This window comes from Microtus oregoni, unplaced genomic scaffold, assembly GCF_018167655.1.
Source record: "Microtus oregoni isolate MIOR12 unplaced genomic scaffold, Mior012 000052F_ref0000163, whole genome shotgun sequence".
NCBI lineage: Eukaryota > Metazoa > Chordata > Mammalia > Rodentia > Cricetidae > Microtus > Microtus oregoni.
In genome coordinates this window covers 1,962,388-1,983,317 of record NW_024543828.1, presented here as the reverse complement: position 1 = coordinate 1,983,317, position 20,930 = coordinate 1,962,388, and the positions used below count along the sequence as shown (strand labels likewise).

At 42.7% G+C, this 20,930-nt stretch overlaps 1 pseudogene; it reads right to left on the bottom strand.

Moving 5' to 3' along the window:
- The window catches only part of LOC121437455, a 38,112-nt pseudogene extending 23,334 nt beyond the window's left edge, over nt 1-14,778 (bottom strand).
- Nucleotides 14,779-20,930: the final 6,152 nt, after the last annotated feature.

Below are 20,930 nucleotides of genomic sequence, written 5' to 3'. Positions count from 1 at the left end.
CCTGTTTTCGTCTCTCTCTCTAGCCTCTTTTCCCAACCCACTGTTTTTAAGCTATCTTTCACTGCCTTGGCATCTATAATGTTAAATAGAGTCTTCATACCAAAGATAAGAAATCTGAGACCAAAGAAACGGTTGAGAGGATAAGGAAACTTGCTATTCTAACATAAAAAAACTAAGTTTAAATCCTACTGTCCATGTAAAAGCTGATGAGCCAGTAACCCCATTGTTATGGGGACAGATAAAAATGAATAAGGTTTACTGGGTGCCAGCTGAGCTTCAGGCTCATGAGAAAACCTTTCTTAGGGTAATAATGTGGAGAGTGCTAGAGCACAGGACACATGCCCCCATGCTCTGGCCAGCCTCTGCGCAGACACACACTTATACACACACACACACACACACACACACACACATGTGCGCGCTTGAAAACACACACACAAAGCTGAATTTTGCTAATTTAAATCGGAGCACATGACTATCTTCATCCAAACAGCTGATTAGGATGGATGACATCAGATATGGACCTTAGCATAGTCTGTAAGAATGTTTGAACTGAAACCATACAAATTTGGAAGAAAAACTTGATAATGCCTATTTGAATAGTCAAGCCTTCTTTTCTCTATCTTGGTCAGGCTATCTCTTTATCTTTGCTTCTTTTTGCATATAATTTATGGCATTCTCAATTTCCATCTGTCTGCAAGTCTGAAAATCTTTACCAGCCTGTTTAAGGGTTTTTGTATGCCCTGTCCAGTCTGGCTGATTCATGATTTCTGAATTTATTATGTGTCTTTAGATTAGTAGCAAACACTAATGGGTTTCCCAGAATTCCAGTTTTAATTTCTAGGGAAAGAAGTGACTTTTAAGTAGGATAAAATAAAATAATATGAACTAATACCAAACACATAATCACTTTATAGAAATAGTAGCTATTATATTATTCTTCAAAACATGCTTGAGCATTCTTATTCCAGACAGTGTCTCATTTACTCCTTCTCTCTTGGCATCACCTAGAATTAATCACTTGTTTCCAACCTTGCTGATGCATATTGAGCCTACTTCCCATTGTGTTGTCCGCATTTTCTGTAATATTGAGCTTACTTTTGATATATCTGACTCGTCCTAGACTCATTCTCCTTAGAGGTATGGGGCCTGTATCTCTGGCAGTAAACCAGATATGATCTCCTACAATGCCTTACACATGGTAAGTGCTCCAGAGATGCATTTTGAGCAGAATAGAAGGCATACATTTGGAACAGTAGTTCATCATTGTATTTAGAATTAAATTCCTTCTACTATCTGTATTAGAAACTTGTGAATAATATTTTTTTCCTTTGGTTTTGCTGTTATTTCTTGCATATTGCCAATAAAAAAGTTGGAAATTAGAGGTTAGTATTGAACACTTAATAAATATGGAACAAATGCCTCCTGGGTCATTTTAGTAGTTTGCCAGTTAAAGAACAGAGTATTAAAATTAACTCTATGGGAAGAAAGTATCATTTCTTTCCTTTATCTCTTCAGTTTTGAAGATGGTATTCTGGGCTTTCCATATGCTAGACAACCCATATATCTTATATTGCATCCAAAACCTTGTTAGGTATCATTTTAAGTTAAGTCCCTTTGGGAATCAAAAGATTACTTTGGAATAGGCATCTTAGCTTGAAGTGTCTGTGCTGTATATATAAAATGGTGTATATACGTTTCTTTTCAAAATGATGTGAATTCAAGTGTTATTTAACAAAAAGATTGATTAATCATGGGTTTGAATTCCTGTTTCTGGCTTTCCCCCCTAAAACTCTATTCCCTTCACTAATATGGAACAAAGATAGAATTTGAAATTCATATCATTTGCTTAACAGTCAAAGCATTTTCTGTACTACTTGGACGTTTCTCAAATACCATACTGCTAATCTTAAGCAAAGTATAGCCTGCAGACCAAATCTGACCTGACAGTGGCTTTCCTTTTTCTAGCAGTGCTTTTCTCTTGCTAGCTTTCCTAAAGAATAACCGTAAGACCTCTTCCTCTGTGAGAGGAAACAGAGACGTGCTACAGACTACCAGTGAGACCTCATCCTCTGTGACAGGAAAACGGAGACGTGTTACAGACAAGTAGTGAGACCTGCTCCTCAGTGAAAGGGACACAGAGACCAGGTACAGACCAGCAGTAGGACCTGCTCCTCTGTGACAGGGACACAAAAACCAGCTACAGACTAGCAGTGAGACAGCTCCTCTGTGACAGGGACACGGAAACAGGCTACACTAGCAGTGAGAACTGATCTTCTGTGACAGGGACACGGAGACTGGCTACAGACTACCAGTGAGACCTGCAGCTATGTGATAGGGACACAGAGACCATATAGAGACTAGCACTGAGACCAGCTCTTCTGTGCCAGGGACATGAAGACCTGGTACAAACTGTGAGACAGCTGCTCTGTGACAAGGACACAGAGGCTGGCTACAGATTAGTAGTGAGACACCTCTTCTGGGACAGGGACAGGGTGACCCGCTACTGACTAGCAGTGAGACCTGATCCTCTGTGAGAGGGACACGGAGACAAACTAAAGACTAGCAGTAAGACCTTCTTCTCAGTGGCAGGGACACAGAGAGGCTACAGACTGGCAGTGAGACAGCTCCTCTGTGACAGGAAAACAGAGCCCAGCCACAGACTACCAGTGAGACATGTTCCTCTGTGACAGGGACACAGAGACTGGCTACAGACTAGCAGTGAGACAGCTCCTCTGGGAGAGGGTCATAGAGGCGGGCTACAGACCAGGAGTGGGACCTTCCCCTCTGTGACAGGGACACTGTGCCCGGACAGAGACTAGGAATGAGACTTGCTTCTCTGTGACAGGGACACGGAGCCCAGCCAGAGACTATCAATGGGACTTGCTCCTCTGTGACACAGAGACTGGCTACAGATCAGCACTGAGACCTCCTCCTTTGTGACAGGGACACCACCGAGACTGGCTACAGACTAGCAGTGTGACCTGCATGTCTGTGACAGGGACACACATACTGGCTACTTACTGGCAGTGAGACCTGCTCCTCTGTGACCGGGACACCGAGACTGGCTACAGATGAGCAGTGTGACCTTCTCCTCGCTGACAGGGACACAGATACCGGTTACTTACTAGCAGTGAGACCTGCTCCTTTGTGACAGGGACACGGAGATAGGCTACAGACTAGCAGTAAGACCTGTTCCTCAGTGACAGGGACACAGAGAAGCAACAGAATAACATTGACATAGCTCTCCTGTGATAGGGACACGGAGACCCACTACTGACTAGCAGTAAGACCTTCTACTTTGTGACAGGAACACAGAGACAGGCTACAGACTAGCAGTAAGACCTGCTCCCCAGCAACAGGGACACGGAGAGGCTACAGACTAGCAGTTAGACATCTCTTCTGTGACAGCGACATGGAGACCTGCTACAGACTAGCACCGAGACCCTTTATTCTGTGACAGGGACACGGAGCCAGGCTACAGACTAGCAGTAAGACCTGCTGCTCAATGACAGCGACATGGAGACCGGCTACTGACCAGCAGTGAGACATGCTCCTCTGTGACAGGGACACAGAGACTAGCAGTGAGAACTGCTCCTCTGTGACAGGCCCATGGAGAGGCTCCAGACTACCAGTGAAAGAGCTGCTTTGAGACAGGGACATGGAAACTGGCTAATGACTAGCAGTAACACAGCTCCTCTGTGATAGGGACGAGGAGACTGGCTACAGACCAGCTGTGAGACCTAATCCTCTGTGACAGGGACATGGAGACAGGCTCCAGACTAGCAGTGAGACCTGCCCTTGTGTGACAGGGACATGGAGAGTCTATAGACTAGTAGGGATACATCTCCTCTGTGAAGCTCCTGGTTTTTAGCGAAGCTGAAGTAATCAAGATGTAAAATCTGCCCTACCTCCAAATTTGGGGCTCAGATAAGCTCATTAGTCTTAGTGTACTGAGTCAACACACTCAATTTGCATGAATGTACCTCTAGTTGACCTTCTAATAGGACTTCAAAACATTCAGTTATCTGGTTTCCAACGTCCTATGGTGAGTATAACCTTGGATGCCCAAGGTTTACTGGAAAAGGAAAAGATTCACTGATCCAGGGCACATATTAAACTATGCACCGAAGTTTTGAAGTTTTTCTCTAAAAGATTCTAACCTGTGGAAGAAATGGCACACATGGAGTGAAATGCATGAGAGAGAACAGCAGGGCTCTAGCCTCCAACTTCAACACTGCTACTTCTTATCCCCAACCTCAGTATGAACTCTGTGTTAAACAGATAATCCAATCTGTTCTTATTGCTATGGATTATTCACTAGTAAAAGAGTGAGAAGCCAGGCAGTGGTGGCACATGCCTCTAATCCCAGCACTTGAGAGGCAGAGGTAGGCAGATCTCTGTGAGTTTGAGGCCAGCCTGGTCTACAAGAGCTAGTTCCGGGACAGGCTCCAAAGCTACAGAGCAACCCTGTCTCAAAAACAAACAAACAAAAACCAATCAATCAAACAAAAAAGCAGTGAGAAAGATCGGGGAATAGAGAATACATTTATATTTGACCTGTGTGTGTGTGTGTGTGTGTGCTTGCAGAGGCCATTGGAGGTCACCTTTTCTGTTTCCTCTTCTGTCAGTTATTCCTTTGTGACAAGGTCTCTTGCTGAATCTGTAGCTAGGTTGGCAGGCGTTGATGACTCTCCCATTGCTGTCTCCCTTCCTCCAGTGCTAGGGTTACAGGCTCACACAACCCCATGACTACCACGCCCATCTTTTAACATGGGTCCTGAGGATTTGAACTCAGGTCCTTATGCTTGCTGTGCAACCACTGAGACATTTTGTTTTTCATTCATACCATACATAAATTCTTTTTAGGAATTAAATATTGGATCCTTATAAAATCAACAGAAATAGAAAAATTCTAGGTATTAAAGACTAAAATAAGCCCAGGCATGGTGGCACACACCTTAATCCCAGCACTTGAGAGGCAGAGGTAGGCAGATCTCTGTAATTTAAAGTTTTATATGGGATGAAATAATTGAAAATTATTATTAGTTTGAGGTCATGCTGGTCTACAAAGTGAGGTTCAGGAGAACAAGGGATGTTAAACAGAGAAACTCTGTCTCAAGAAACATCCCCTCCTCCAAAAAAAAAAAAAGCTTAAAATAAATTAATGATTCAAAATACAAACATCTTGTTGAGAACAGAGTGCAACATTAGATATCTGCTTGTCATGGCACAGCCTTGTGTTTAATCTCCAATACCAAAAACAGAAAAGAAATAGAATTTCAGAAACAGCTGATTTAACAATGCCATATGAACTGCCTCAGTAAACTGCATTGGGGATCATTCATTTCTAAAAGGCAGTTAGCCCCACCTATACACCCAGATACCACTGCCCCTGCTCCCTTCACAGTGGACTCACCAGGTAGGATCATTTGTCTCTAAAAGGCATCTAGCCCCACCTATACACCCCAGACACCACTGCCCCTGCTCCCTTCACAATGGACTCACCAGGTAGAACACAAAGCTCAGATAAGCCACGCTGGTCACTGCAGCCACTACATACACTGCCAAGTGCCCTAGGTCCTGGACATAAACCACTACAAAGTACATGTTGATGGAGCAGACGTTAAGGGCCAAAATTCCACCAGCGATCCTCCAGCCTCTGTGAAACAAGGGGCACATGAGTGTGCAATAGTTCAACCAAGCCACAGACAGAAAAGAAACCTATGTCTCATGTGGTAAATGGAACACAGGTTTAGAAAACTTAAGAGTGTCAAAATTAGTGATAGAGCAGACGGGGGAAGGGCTGGAGTAAACTGAACCTAGCATTTAACTATCTATTATTAACGTATGCACATGAATGATGAGTACATGTGTGGGCACACATGCTATAACATGCATGTGAAGGTCAGAAGACCACATCTGTAGACTTAGTTATTTTTCTCCTTCATTCTTCATATGAGTCCCAGGGATCAGACTCAGGTTTTCAGGCTTGTGGGGCAAGCATATTTACCCACTGACTGACCTATCATCTCTCTGTCACAAAAATTTAGCATTTAAGACCCTAGAAATCAACAACAGGTCCTGCCAGGCGGTGGTGGTGCACGCCTCTAATTCCAGCACTCAGGAGGCAGAGACAGACGGATCTTTGTGAGTTCAAGGCCAGCCTGGTCAGAACAAGTTCCAGAACAGGCTCTAAAGCTACAGAGAAATTCTGTTTCGAGAAAGCACACTCAAAAAAAAAAAAAAAAAAAGGAAAAAACACAGAGCCATTTCATTAGATATCAGAACATGGTCCAGGAATGGAGTCAAGACTAGAGTCTTGTGACTTCAATTTCTCCAAAACCATGGCACTGTTCTTTTTTTTAAAATATTTATTTATTTATTATGTATACAATATTTTGTCTGTGTGTATGCCTGAAGGCCAGAAGAGGGTGCCAGACCTCTTTACAGATGGTTGTGAGCCACCATGTGGTTGCTGGGAATTGAACTCAGGACCTTTGGAAGAGCAGGCAATGCTCTTAACCACTGAGCCATCTCTCCAGCCCCGGCACTGTTCTTTTAATGTTTTGTGTCATCTCACTTGCCACCCAGGTGCAGTGGACAGGAGTGAGTTAATCGTTATTGTTTGCTGTTGTTATTCAATTAAATGTTTAAGCTCTCCTGTACAGGCCTCTATAGGAAAACAAGTTGTTGCCGCATGCTGCCAGTCCCGTGTACACAGCTTGAACTCAGAGAACTTCACATGCATGACTATCTTAGCTCTCAGAGTATGAACTGTCTGAGGCTCTGAATAAAGTTTGCTATTACATGAGACTTCAGTCCGCCTCTTTTATCAGCTCCACTCTCCCAAGTCCCATCATCTCTAGAGTGGTGACAGTTAGAGACCCTGGGACCCTAACAGGTCACATGAGGACCTGCACTGATTGGTTTTAACTGCCAACAGGACACAGCCAAGAACCACATGGGAAGGTAGTCTCAAAGGGAAATTATCTATACCAGGCTGGCTTGTGGGCACATCAGTAGGGATGATGCAGAACAACCAGCCCACTCAGGGTGGCACCATTACCCAGCCAGTGCATCCTCAACAGTATAAGAAAGAAGCAAGCCTAGGGCAAACATGCAGGCAAGGATGTGTTTATCCCTTGTTCCTGACAGTGCCTGTGATAGGACTATCTGAATTCTGCCTTGACTACTTCCAGAACGATAGACAGTAATTTGGAATTGTAAACCAAATAAACATTTCCAACCCTGTGCTGCTTGTTGGTATGATATCTGTCAAAGCTACAGAAATGAAACTAGAACACACCCCACATATCCCTTCAAGGTGTGCACAGAACATATTACTGAAGTGCACCGAATTCAAATCTCAGTAGCAGAGAGTGAAGAGCTAGAACAGGAAAGTGTGAAGCAGCTCTCCTCCTTACTGTAGCTCACCCTCACCAGTATCTTCATGTCCCGAGAGGAAGCAGCTAGAAACTGCTCTGGAAACATAGCTCTTCTAGAGAAGACATTTCTGACTGTGTCCTCCTGGGGAGAGTGACAAGTGTACTCACATTCCATTGGAGAAATCATTCATCACTGGCCGCAGGCTGGTAAAGGTGAGTATGGGTATGAGAGCTAAGGGAAGCCGGAAAAACCAGGTGGAATTACGTGGGTGCATTAGTTTCATCTCTAATACTGTGATTAAACATTGATGAGAAGCAATGTGGGGAGGGTGTTGGGGGTTATCTGGCTTATACTTCCAGGTCACAGTCAATCACCAAGAGAGTCAGGGCAGGACCTGAGCAGACACTTCGGAGGAATGCTGCTTACTGGCACTAGCCTGGCTCTGGTGTGCTCTCTCCCTCCACATCAATCTTGATTACTGTATCACACAGACACCAACACTGCTCACAGACAGGAGTCATAAACCCTATCTCATCTGTGCCATGGTAATAGCTGCTCCTATCACCTTGCCTTTGCCAAACATTATTTTTAACCCAGCACTAATCATGATACTAAGTGCCTTTGTTTAAACACAAAAGACAACGCATTGGGGGCTGGAGAGATGGCTCCATGGTTAAGAACACTTTGTTTGTTGCTCTTGCAGAGGACCAGGGTTCAATTCCCAGCAGACACATGGCAGCTCACAACTGTCTACAACTCCAGTGCTAGGGGATCTGATGCCCTCTTCCAAACTCTGCAGGTTCCAGGCACACACAGTGCTCATATACACACAAAGGTAAAACATTGATACATGTAATAAAAACACATAATCTTAAATAAATAAATAACATATTGGATGTGACTTGTCTTGTAAACTCCACAGGAGGTAGTGGTGCCCTTAAAATTATTTAATGATTTCCCCTTGCTGCATTAATGAGCTACAGTGCTGTGGATTTTTATGTATTACTAAGTTACTTATTTATTTGTGTGTGAGAAAGACAGACAGAGACTGAGTGGGGAGAGAGAGGATAGACGGACTGACAGACAGACATGCTCATGTTGTGGGTGAATATGGAGATCAGAGGACAACTTTTGGAGACAGTTCTTTCCTTTTACTGAGTCTTCAGGGATTCAAATTTAGGACTTTACACTTGTACAACTAGTACAAGCTAGCATTTATCCACTGAGCCATCTTGGTGGCCTCAAATTTGTGTTTTATATATTAAGTAGAGCTCATTATTTCCATTTAATGAACTTCCATGCCTTTTTCTTCCTCTCACTCACCCCTAGTACCCAGCCTCCAGAATGAGCTTCCCCAGCTGCCTGCTTACCTGTAAGCTCTGCAGAACATTCAGGAAGTCATTCATCCCTGTTAGATGCTCTACATCTTGGAAGACAGCAACAAAGAGAGTGGGGATAATGGCAATAGAGCGTGTCAGAATCACTGGGGTAAAATGTTACCATCTTAGGTTCAGGAATCCCTGGAAGAAAGCATAGGGGCTGGTGACCACATGTGACAGGAGAGAGAAATGGTTGTGGAAGTCAAGGAAACCTGTAAACCATGGAGTTAGATACTCAAGCGCTGTGTCATTCCCCTGTATTCAACCTAACACACCTCCATAACAAATAGGCCAGAATAGGTTCCTGTCATGGTGGAGCGCTGTCCTGTAGCCAAGATCCCCACTGCCCAGATGTAGAGTGCCACAGGCCCAAAATAACATCTAAGCACAACACCCTGAGACAGGGAGAGAGATAGGAGCGTGTGAGTGCTTAGATGACACCCAGAACAGCGGACCTTTGCAGCACCTCCCTCTCCTCATGAAACACCAGCACATCAAGTGCTGCACTGGGCACTGTTAGGCAGTGAGACTAGGTGCTGGTGTGACCCAGAGGCTCCACCCGACTGCTGGGCATCCCTTCATCCCTCCTCCATATACTCCTTCATCTCTAACCCTAAATACTTCAGAACCCTGTACTTCCCAAAGCCTGCTCCTTGGTGCATTCCCCCAGGCCTTTTATTTCCTCCAGCACCAATGTGTTTACTGAGACAGTCTGCAGGGCAATGTGCAAATGCTGGAACACTATAAATGCAAGTAAGGAAAGAGAAACTCTTAAGAGGGCTTCCTTCTTAGAGGGCAGCCTTCAGGGAGCTGAGCTAGAAGAATCCCAAACTTGAGGCCAGACTGGGCTGCACAAGTAGAACTTATCCAAAAAAAAAAAAAACAACTAGATTCAATGAAGAGCATGGTGATGCAAGCCTTTAATCACAGTACTTATGAGGCAGAGGCAGGCAGGTGCCTAGTCTACAGAGTGAGTTTCATGCCTCCACCCAAGACTACACAATAAAGCCCTTTTGTCAAAAGCCAAAACCAAAACTGATAAGTAAAAATTAATTAAAAAAAAGGGCAGCTCTGCCAGTGCAAGAAATGCAATTAGGTCAAGTCAAACCAAATTAAAATGCCCCTTGTTTTATTAAGAACGATGCTCTAGGGTGGCCGAGCGCATGGAGGGGAGACAGGACAGTAGGGAGCCCATGCAGACCCCAAGACACTGTGAGACCATGTGTTTCCCCTCTGGGAGCTCATTTAAATACCCTGTGGGAGAGGTCCTGACATGCTGGGATTTGGAGTCCAGAGCAAAGCAACTCCCAGGGCAGGGGCTGCGGGCTATCCTCCCAAATTAAGACAAACCAAAAAAAAAAAAAAAGAAAACAAATCAGAAGACTTCAAATGTGAGAGTGTAGAAGGAGCTGCGGGCTGCGTTCCTACCGCCTGGGTCCTGGCCGCCTGGCTAGCTTATGCCCAGAAATAACAACACACAAACTGTATTCATTTAAACACTGCCTGGTCCCATTATATCTAGCCTCTTCTTGTCTAACTCTCATATCTTGCCTAACCCATATTTAGTAATCTGTGTAGCACCAGTCTTACCGGGAAAGATTCAGCATGTCTGACCTGGTGGCTTGCTTCTTTGCGTCTGCCCTGGAGAGGAGAGGCATGGCGTCTGCCTCACTTCCTCTCCCTCCCAGCATTCTGTTCTGTTTACTCCACCCACCTATGTTCTAACCTATCAGGCCAAGCAGTGTCTTTATTAAATAACCAATGAAAGCAACAGATTGATATATGACACTCCCACAACATGAGAGGACATCAGCACCTAGAGGACCTCGGTCAAAGAACCAGGGTCAAGAGGTCCTGTAGACATAAAAGATGACCAAAACTAGATAGCAATGAGGGCAAGCAACTGTGTGATGGAACACTTGCTTAGCATCATGTACAAGGTCCTGAATTCAACCCTGGCATTTTAAAACACTCCACAATAAACAAAAAACCTTAATGAAAAAAACCAAACAAATAAAATGGATGGGAGAGAATTCAAAATGAGCTAAGGTCCATCCTGTCAGCCAAGGCCCACCCTGTCAGAGCATGCTTCCTTTCTGCTGACTCCTCCTGACCTTTCTTCAGCACAACCATCAAGACTAGCAGACACACAGGCAGCAGTTAATAAAAAGGAAACAGAAATAACAATGGCCAAACAGCTAAGATGCTACACCTCTATGTTATCAGGAGACAACTGTGAGTCCAAGGCAAGCTCTTCCAACTCACCCCTGGAATGGGTGGGAACAGGCATCCTAGCCCTACACCATAGAGTGGCTGGTGTGTAGACTGGAGGAGGGGCACCTAGACCTCAGATAAGTTTCCTTGGGTTCCAAGTCATAGCTCTTTACTGTCCCCATTCAGGCATGCAGTTTACCTGGCGTTCACCACCCAGAACCCTGGCTTACTCACCACCTGCTTGTTGGTTCCCCCCCCCAAAAAAATGCTTCAGCAAAGAGAGAGACGACAAAGACATTGATGATGAAGGAAACAAAGAGTGCAATGCAGGATTCAATGAAAAAAGTACTTGTTGGCTTCCCAGACTTCCCACTTATTAACCCAGTTTACCTGTCTAGACTAGAGAGATAAAGGCAGCAGTCATTTTTCCATTAGTTGCAGAAAGTTTATTTGTAACAACTCAGAACTTTGGAGTCAGCTGAAAGATTAAGAGGGCAAACAACTGGCTAGATGAAACAGATCTTAACTCACTAAGCTACAAAGAACTTCACACCTTTGACAACAGTGCACAGCCCCCAAATGGGGCAGCCAACACCCAGGCTGAGCTCCCAGAGACTATCTCAGTTCTAAGTGTAGTGGACTAGTTGTCAAGTGTCTGACCTATCTCAGGCAAGCAAAGCCCGACTTACTGGGAAAGCCCTCCTTATCTCTGGACCTCAAAACTTCCAGACCTTTTATGAAGAACACTAGCCCAAAATTTGAGGATCACTTTTCCTGGTCAATTTGGTGATAAACACAGACCCTCCAGCCTTAGGAATACTGCGCTCCTGTGGAGCACAGCTCCTACAGAGCTCTAGCAGTCAGAAATTAAGCTAGAGTCCTTTGTACTTAAAGGATATGGAAGGGCATTGCTCACCTTGAGTAAGGCGGAATGCAGGTACATGTTGTGTAACATGATGACAGCCCCCCCCCCCCGATGCCCACAGCCTGCTCAATCTGTGAAGTGCTACAGCCTGAACAGGATGGCACGGACATTCCTCTGAGCACTTGGCTCTGGCTGGGCTTCACTGTAATATACTACACAGCAACTCAACACCTATTAGCCTTTACAGCAACATGGAATGGGAAGAACATCTCTAGGGACACTGGCATCCTTCACTCCTTTACCCTCTGTAATAACTGCCTGGAATAGGAATATGGAATCATGAACATGAACATGCTTAGTATGCATAAGGCCCCGAGTTTAAGCACAGCATCATCAATGAATAGCGACAAAGGTCTGCTGTCATTGGAATGGAAACTGCCACAGGCTCATGATTGACTCAAACCCCATTGTGCTTGTACAATTTGGGGATTTGGTAGAAACTTTGGCAGGTGGAACCTCCCTGGAAGAAGTACATGAATGGGGGCAATCCTCCTGGACCTATCAATGTCCTGAACCTTCGTGCTTCTGTCTGCAATGAGATAGAACCTCCAACAGCACATCTCCTGCCGTCAGAGTATTCTGCCCAAGAAACTGCAGGCAGCCCGAGCCTTCTGAAGCCCCAGTTAAGTAGACCCTTCACAATCTGTTACTTTCATCAAGTATTTTGGTTACAGCTACCAAAGATAACTAATACTGGGGCTTGCTGCCAGGGGCCAGAGGACTCAGGACTATATATTCTGAATATGTTACATTACAATTAAAATGTACAATGCAGATATGTAGAGAAACAGTGTTCTGAGAAACAAAACCGACTAAAGTTCTTGCTGGTAACTGCTGATACATATCCAAGAACAGTTCAGTTCTTCAACCCACAGTCTATACTCTGCTGTTCACCTGCTCATCTAAGAACCTCCTCTGCTTGCCACCTGTGTGTTGGGAGGGGATCATTCCTTATCATTGCCCACCCAAACTTCCTCCTGGCTTAGGATTTCTCTTGCAAGCCTTGGGACAACTTGAAACATCTGCTCACAGACTAGATATGATATTTTTTAATGTTTAGGAAGGCCTGTAAGCAGAAATCAGTTTATAACAGAACATAAAAAAGTGAACATAGTGGTATTGATCCCTAGCGATGGGCAAGCAACAAGCCAGGAAAATAATCAGCCACCTATTACTCATCAAAAGTTTTTTTTGTCTCGATCTACAGTCCTGCCCGGTCTGGAACTCTCTAGGTATATCAAGTTGGCCTCAAACATACAAAGACCAGTCTGCCTTTGTTTAGTTGCTAGTGATATAGGCATGAACTACCACACATGTTCACCACTACCATCAGCTGGTCTAATACAGGAAATAGTCAATTGGTTAAATAATTTCAGTCTTGATGAGCACAAACAGAATTGCTTTGAGTTAGCAGTCAACATAAGCCTCTGTCTATTCCACCCTAAAACTGTCCTGCTGTCAGGGTAGCTAATTTGGGATGAAATATTGAAATAACTGGAGAGAAGAGGGAACAGGAGGGATGAGAGAAGAGGGAAGAGGAAGAAGTAGGGAAGAGGAAGGAGGAAAGAGGAAGGGGGAGAACTAGAAAGGATTAGTGAAGAGGAAGGAGAAGGTCTGAAGAGGGATGTGGAAAAGATTGGTGGGAAAAAGAGGAAATAGGAGGGAAGAGAGAAGTGGAGGGAGGAAGGAAGTATAGAAAGGGCGATAAGTGGAAGGATGCAAGAGGAAAGAGGAGGGGGGAGGAAAAGGAAGGGAAGACTAGGAAAGAGGGAATTTGAGAAATGGTAAGAGATGTGGTGGAAGAAGTAGAAGATAATGAAGTGGGAAGATGAGGGACTAGGGAGGAGTAAAGTATAGGGAAGAGGGAAGACAAAGGAGATATGGGGAGGAAATAACAGATAAAATAAGAAATAAGATGGAATAAGTGTGAGAAGGGTGGAAGGAAGAAGTAGTAGGGCAGAGAAAAGCAGAAGAGGTAGTAGCAATGATGAGAAGGGAGGACAGTAGAAGGGGAGGGTACACCAATATTAGAGAAGGAAGAAGGAAGGAGGGAAGAAGACAAAGGAGAGTCATGGAGGATATAGAAGTGAGGGAAAAGAAGTTAGGAGGGGTAAAGGAGAAGGAAATATGAGGGAAGAAAAGAAAGGATGGAAATGATGTAAGGGGGATGAAGGAAGACAGAGGAGGGATGAGGATGGGTAAGGGGTTAGGAATAGAAGGAAAGTGGAAGGAAAGGGAGGAGAGGAACAAGATGAGAGGGAAGAAATGAGAGGAGGGAGTACGAAGAGAGAAGAGGCATGCAGAAGAGGAAGAGAAGGAAGGATCCAGGTGGGAAAAGAAAGGGGTAGAAGAGAGGAAGAAAGACAGGAAAAGAAGAGAAGAACAAGAAGGGAAGATGAAGGAAGATGGAAGAAGAGGGAGCAGATTAAGTGGGGGTAGGTGGGTAAAAAGCACAGGGGGAAAGAAAAGAGAGGAAAGTGTAAGGAGGAGGGAAGTGAGGATAAGAGGTTGGAGAAGGGAAGAGAAGGGATGTAGGATAATTGAAGAGGATAGAAGAGATTGGTGGAAATAGAAATGAGGGAAATGGAAGGAAAAAAGGAAAGAGATAGGAGGGAAAAGAAGAGATAGAAAGGGAAAGCTAAGCAAATAGGAAGGAGGAAAGAGTATGGACCAGGGAGGAGGAGGAGAAAGAAGAGTAGCAGATGGAGGGGAATAATAGGGAGTATGAGTAAAGAGAATGCACAGGCTTTGTTTGTGAGCTACCTTCCGAGCAAGGAGATCTGATCTCGGTGTCCAAAAAGACATCAGTGGGGTGAGTGACTTCCCAACCCGTGGGAGCAGCCCGGGACATGGAACATAGACATTCTTCATCCCCCTATACGTCCTGGTCTTCCTGCAGGGGCTATAATCCCCAGCTACTGTCTCTCTCTTCCTACCCCACCCAGCCTGCACCCAGAAAACCCCCATTCTGCCTCCCTCCCATCTTTGGGCTCATAACATCACCCAGCTCAGCCTGTTTGGGCACTGGGACCTAGTCGTGAGTGCAAATGGGAGGGGAGGAGTCCCTTTGTATCAATAGCCTGCCTGTAGCAAACAAGGTAGGCCTTTTGTTTGTGAGCTACTTGCCCAGCAAAGAGACCAGATCTCGGCACCAGAAGCTCCATCAGTGGGCAAGGATATCTGATCCTGTAAAAGAAAATCGATAGGTGAGCATTTGGAAGAAGAGATGGGCAGGCGCCAATGCAAGAATTCACCCAACAATCTGAAAAATAACATGAAACCACCAGAACCCAGTGAAGTTACAGTAGGAGGACATGAACACCTTAATCAAGAAGTAGAAAAAATTGACTTTATGAAAGTGATAGAGGCCCTTAAACAGAAGGAGAAAAACTCCCTTAAAGAAATGGATGAGAAGAATAACAAAAAGTTTGAAGAATTGAGTAAATCTGTGAATGATAACCTAGGAAACCAAGGAAAAACAATCAAACAGATAATAGAAACAGTTCAAGACTTGAAAACTTGAATGGAAGCAAGGAAGAAAACACAAACTGAGGGCCAGCTGGATATGGAAAATCTAGGTAAATGAATAGAGACTACAGAAACAAGCATAACCAACAGAATATAAGAGATAAAAGAAAGAATCTCAGATTCTGAAGATACCAAAGAGAAAATAAACGCACTGATCAAAGAAAACAGAAAATCCAACAAACTCTCATCACAAAACATTCAGGAAATCTGGGACACAATGAAAAGACCCAAACTAGGAATAATAGGGGTAGAAGAAGGAGAAGAAGTACAGCTCAACGGTATAGAAAATATATTTAATAAAATTATAGAAGAAAACTTTCCCAACCTAAAGAAAGATATACGTATGAAGGTTCAAGAAGCATACAGAACACTGAATAGACTGGATCAAAAAAAAATCCTCTCACCATATAATAATCAAAACACAAAACATACAGAATAAAGAAAGAATATTAAGATCTGCAAAGGAAAAAGGTCAAGTTACTTATAAAGGTAAACCTATCAGAATTACACCAGACTTCTCTATGGGAACCATGCAAGCCATAAGGTCTTGGATAGATGTGCTGTAGAAACAAAGAGACCATGGATGCAAGCCCAGACTACTATAACCAGCCAAGCTTTTGTTTACTATAATGGAGAAAACAAAATTTTCCAGGATAAAAACAAATTTAAACAATACGTAGCCACAATCCCAGCCTTACAGATAGTAATAGAAGGAAAACCACAACCCAAGGAGTCCAACAACACCCACAATAACTCAGACATCTGACATCCCTCCTCCAGCACAACTCAAACACACAATCACTACCACCAACAAAAAATATATAATAACCGGAGTTAACAACCACTTAATATCAATGGTCTCAAATCACCTATAAAAAGGCGCAGGTTGAGAGAATGGATAAAAAAAAAAACAGGATCCAACATTCTGCTGTTTACAAAAAACACACCTCAACCACAAAGACAGACATCTACTCAGAGTAAAGGGTTGGTAAAAGGTTTTTCAATAAAACAGACCTAAGATACAAGTGGATGTGGCTATACTAATATCTAACAAAATTGACTTCAAACTAAAATCAATCAGAAGAGATGGAGAAGGACACTTTATAGTCATAACAGGAACAATTCATCAGGATGAAGTCTCAATCATGAATATCTATGCCCCTAATATAAAAAAAACCCACATATGTAAGAGAAATATTACTAGAACTCAAAGCACACATCAAACCCCACACACTAATAGTAGGAGATTTCAACACTCCTCTCTCACCAATGGACAGGTCATCCAGACAAAAACTTAACAGAAATAAGAGAACTAACAGAGGTAATCAATCAAAAGACTTAACAGACATCTATAGAACATTCCACTCAAATAGGACAGAATATATCTTCTTCTCAGCATCTCATGGAACCTTCTCAAAAATTGATCACATACTTGGTAACAAGGGCTAACATTCACAGATACAAAACATTTTAGTAACCACCCGTATCTTCTCAGATCACCATGGAATAAAGTTAGAATTTAACAACAATTCTACCCTCACAAAACCTACAAACTCATGGAAACTGAACAGTCAATAACTGAATCACCCCTGGGTCTAGGAAGAAATAAAGAAAGAAATTAAAGTCTTCCTTGAATTCAACGAAAATAAAAACACAACATACCCAAACCAGTGCCAAGAGGAAGGTTCATAGCACTAAGTGTCCACATTAAAAAAAAATTAAGAAAGCTCACATTAGAGACTTAACAGCACAGCTGAAAGCTCTAGAAAAAAAAGCAGACTCACACAGGAGGAGTAGAAGACTGGAAATAATCAACATGAGGGCTGAAATCAACAAAATAGAAACACAGAAAACAATCCGAAGAATCAATTAAACAAAGAGCTGGTTCTTTGAGAAAATCAACAAGATTGACAAACTCCTATCCAAAATAATCAAAAGGCAGAGAGAACACACAAACTAACAAGATCAGAATGAAAAGGGGGACATAACAACAGACATTGAGGAAATTCAGAGAATCATTAGGTCTTACTACAAAGACCTGTATGCTACAAAGTTGGAAAATGTAAAAGAAATGGGCATTTTTTAGATAAATTAAATGATCTAAAAATAATAATAAAAGAAAATTAAATCAAGACCAGGAAACCATTTAAATAGACCTACAAGTCACAAGGAAATAGAAGCTATCATAAAAAAACATTCCAAAAAAAAAAACTCAGGACCAGATGGTTTTAATGCAGAATTCTACCAGATCTTCCAAGAAGAGCTAATACCTATACTCCTTAATGTGTTTCACATAATAGAAGCAGAAGAGAGAAGAGTCATTGACAAACTCTTTGTATGAAGCTACAGTTACCCTGATATCAAAACCACACAAAGACCCAACCAAGAAAAAGAATTACAGACCAATCTCGCTTATGAACATCGTTGCAAAAATTCTCAATAAAATACTGGCAAACCGAATCCAAGAACACATCAAAAAATTTATCCATTATGATCAAGTAGGCTTCATCCCAGAAATGGAGGGCTGGTTCAACATACGAAAATCTGCCAATGTAATCCATCATATAAATAAACTGAAAGAAAAAAAAACATATGATCATTTCATTAGATGCTAAAAAAGCATTCGACAAAATTCAACACCCCTTTATGATAATGGTCTTGGAGAGATTATGGATACAAGGATCATTCCTAAATATAATAAAAACAATATACAGAAAGCCAACAGATAACATCAAATTAAATGGAGAGAAACTTAAAGCCATTCCTCTAAAATCAGGAACAAAACAAGGCTGTCCACTCTCTCCATACCTCTTCAACATAGTGCTGGAAGTTGTAGCAATAGCAATAAGACAGCACAAGGAGATCAAGAGTATTCGAATTGGAAAGGAAGAAGTCAAACTTTCATTATTTGCAGATGATAGGATAGTGTATATAAATGACCACAAAAACTCTACCAAAAAACTCCTACAGCTGATAAATACCTTCAGTGATGTGACAGGACACAAGATCAACTAAAAAATATCAGTATTTCTCCTATACACAAATGATAAAGTAGCAGAGAGGGAAATCAGAGAAACTTCAACTTTCACAATAGCCACATATAGCATAAGGTATTTTGGGGAAATACTAACCAAGGAAGTGAAAGATCTATTTGACAAGAACTTTAAGGCTTTGAAGAAAGAAATTGAAGAGGACACCAGAAAATGGAAGGATTTCCCATGCTCTTGGATTGGTAGGATCAATATAGTAAAAATGACAATTCTACCAAAGGCAATCAATAAATTCAATGCAATCCTCATCAAAATCCCAACAAAATTCTCCACAGACCTTGAGAGAACAATAATCAACTTTACATTGAAAAATAAAAAACCCAGGATAGTCAAAACAATCCTATACAATAAAGGAACTTCTGGAGGCATTACCATCCCTGACTGCAAACGCTATTACAGAGCTACAGTAATAAAAACATCTTGGTATTGTCATCAAAACAGAGATGTTGACCAATGGAATTGAATCGAGGACCCAGATATTAACCCACAAACCTTTGAATATCTGATTTTTGACAAAGGAGCTAAAATTACACAATGGAAGAAAGAAAGCATCTTCAACGAATGGTGTTGACATAACTGGATGTTAACTTGTAGAAGAATGAAAATAGATCCATATCTATCACCATGCACAAAACTCAAGTTCAAATGGATTAAAGACCTCAATAAAAATCTGACTACACTGAACCTGATCAATGAGAAAATGGGAAGTAGCCTGCAACACATGGGCACAGGAGACCACTTCCTTTGTATAACCCCAGTATCACAGACAATAAGAACAACGAAGAATAAATGGTACCTCCTGAAACTGAGAAGCTTCTGTAAAGCAAAGGAAACTGTCATTAAGACAAAAAGGCAACCTACTGAATTGGAGAAGATATTTACCAACCCCATATCAGACAAAGGACTAATCTCCAAAATATATAAAGAACTCAAGAAAATAGACACGAAAATTCTAAATAACCCAATTAAAAAATGAGACACTGAACTGAACAGAGAATTCTCAACAGAAGAAGTTCAAATGGCCAAAATATATTTAAGGCCATGTTCAACTTCCTTAGTGATCAGGAAAAGGCAAATCAAAACAACTTTGAGATACCATCTTACACCTGTCAGAATGGCTAAAATCAAAAATACCAATGATAACACATGCTAGAGAGGATGTGGAGTAAGGGGAACACTCATCCATTGTTTGTAGAAATACAAACTTGTGCAATCACTTTGCAAATCAGTGTGGCAGTTTCTCAGAAAATTGGGAGTCAACCTACCTCAAGATCCAGCAATACCGCTCTTGGGAATGTACCCAAGAGATTCCCAGTCATACTACAAAAGCATTTCAACTCTGTTCATAGCAGCATTATTTGAAATAGCCAGTACGTGGAAACAACCTAGATGCCCTTCAATGGAAGAATGGATAAAGAAAGTGTGAACAATATACACATTAGAGTACTACTCAGCGGTAAAAAACAATGACATTTTAAATTTTGTGTGCAAATGGATGGATATAAAAAACCCTATCCTGAGTGAGATAACCCAGACCCAAAAATATGAATATGGTATATACTCACTCATTAGTGGACTCTAGCCATAAACAAAGGACATTGATCCTAGAGAAGCTAAATAATAAGGTGAACCCAAAGAAAAACATATAGAGATCCTCTTGGAAATTGGAAGCAGAGAAAATAGCCAGGCAAAAGTTGGGAGCAGTGGGTGCCGGTGGGGTGAGGGGTAGGGGAGAGGGAGAAAGAGAAGGGAGAAGGGGAGGATTGGGGAGAGCTTGGGGGAGTGGGATGGTTGAAATGAAGGAAGGGCAGATATGGGAGCAGCGAAGAAGATATCGTAATTAAGGGAGCCATTTTAGGGTTGGCAAGAGACTTGGCTCTAGAGGGGTTCCCAGGTGTCCATGGGGATGTCCCCAGCAAGGTCCTTGGGCAGTAGAGGAAAGGGTGCCTGAACTGACCTTGTCCCATAATCACACTGATGAATATCTTGAATATCACCATAGAACCTTTTTCTGGTGATGGATGGAGATAAAGACAGCCACTGAGCTCTCAAGGTCCCGTTGAAGAGCTGAAGGAGGAAGAATATGAGCAAGGAAGTCAGGACCACGAGGGGTGCATCCACCCACTGAGACGGTGTGACTGATCTAATGAGAGCTCACCAGTGCCAGCTGGACTGGGACTGAATGAGCATGTGATCAAACTGGACTCTCTGAATGTGGCTGACAATGGGGACTGACTGAGAAGCCAATGATAATGGCACTAGGTTTTGATCCTGCTGCATGTACTGGCTTTTTGGGAGCCTAGTCTGTTTGGATGCACACCTTCCTAGACCTGAATGTAGAGGGGAGGGCCTTGGACTTCCCATAGGGCAGGGTACCCTGCCCTCTCTTAGGACTGGAGGGTGAGGGGGGAGGGGAGAGGGATGGGTAGAGAAATGAAAGGAGGA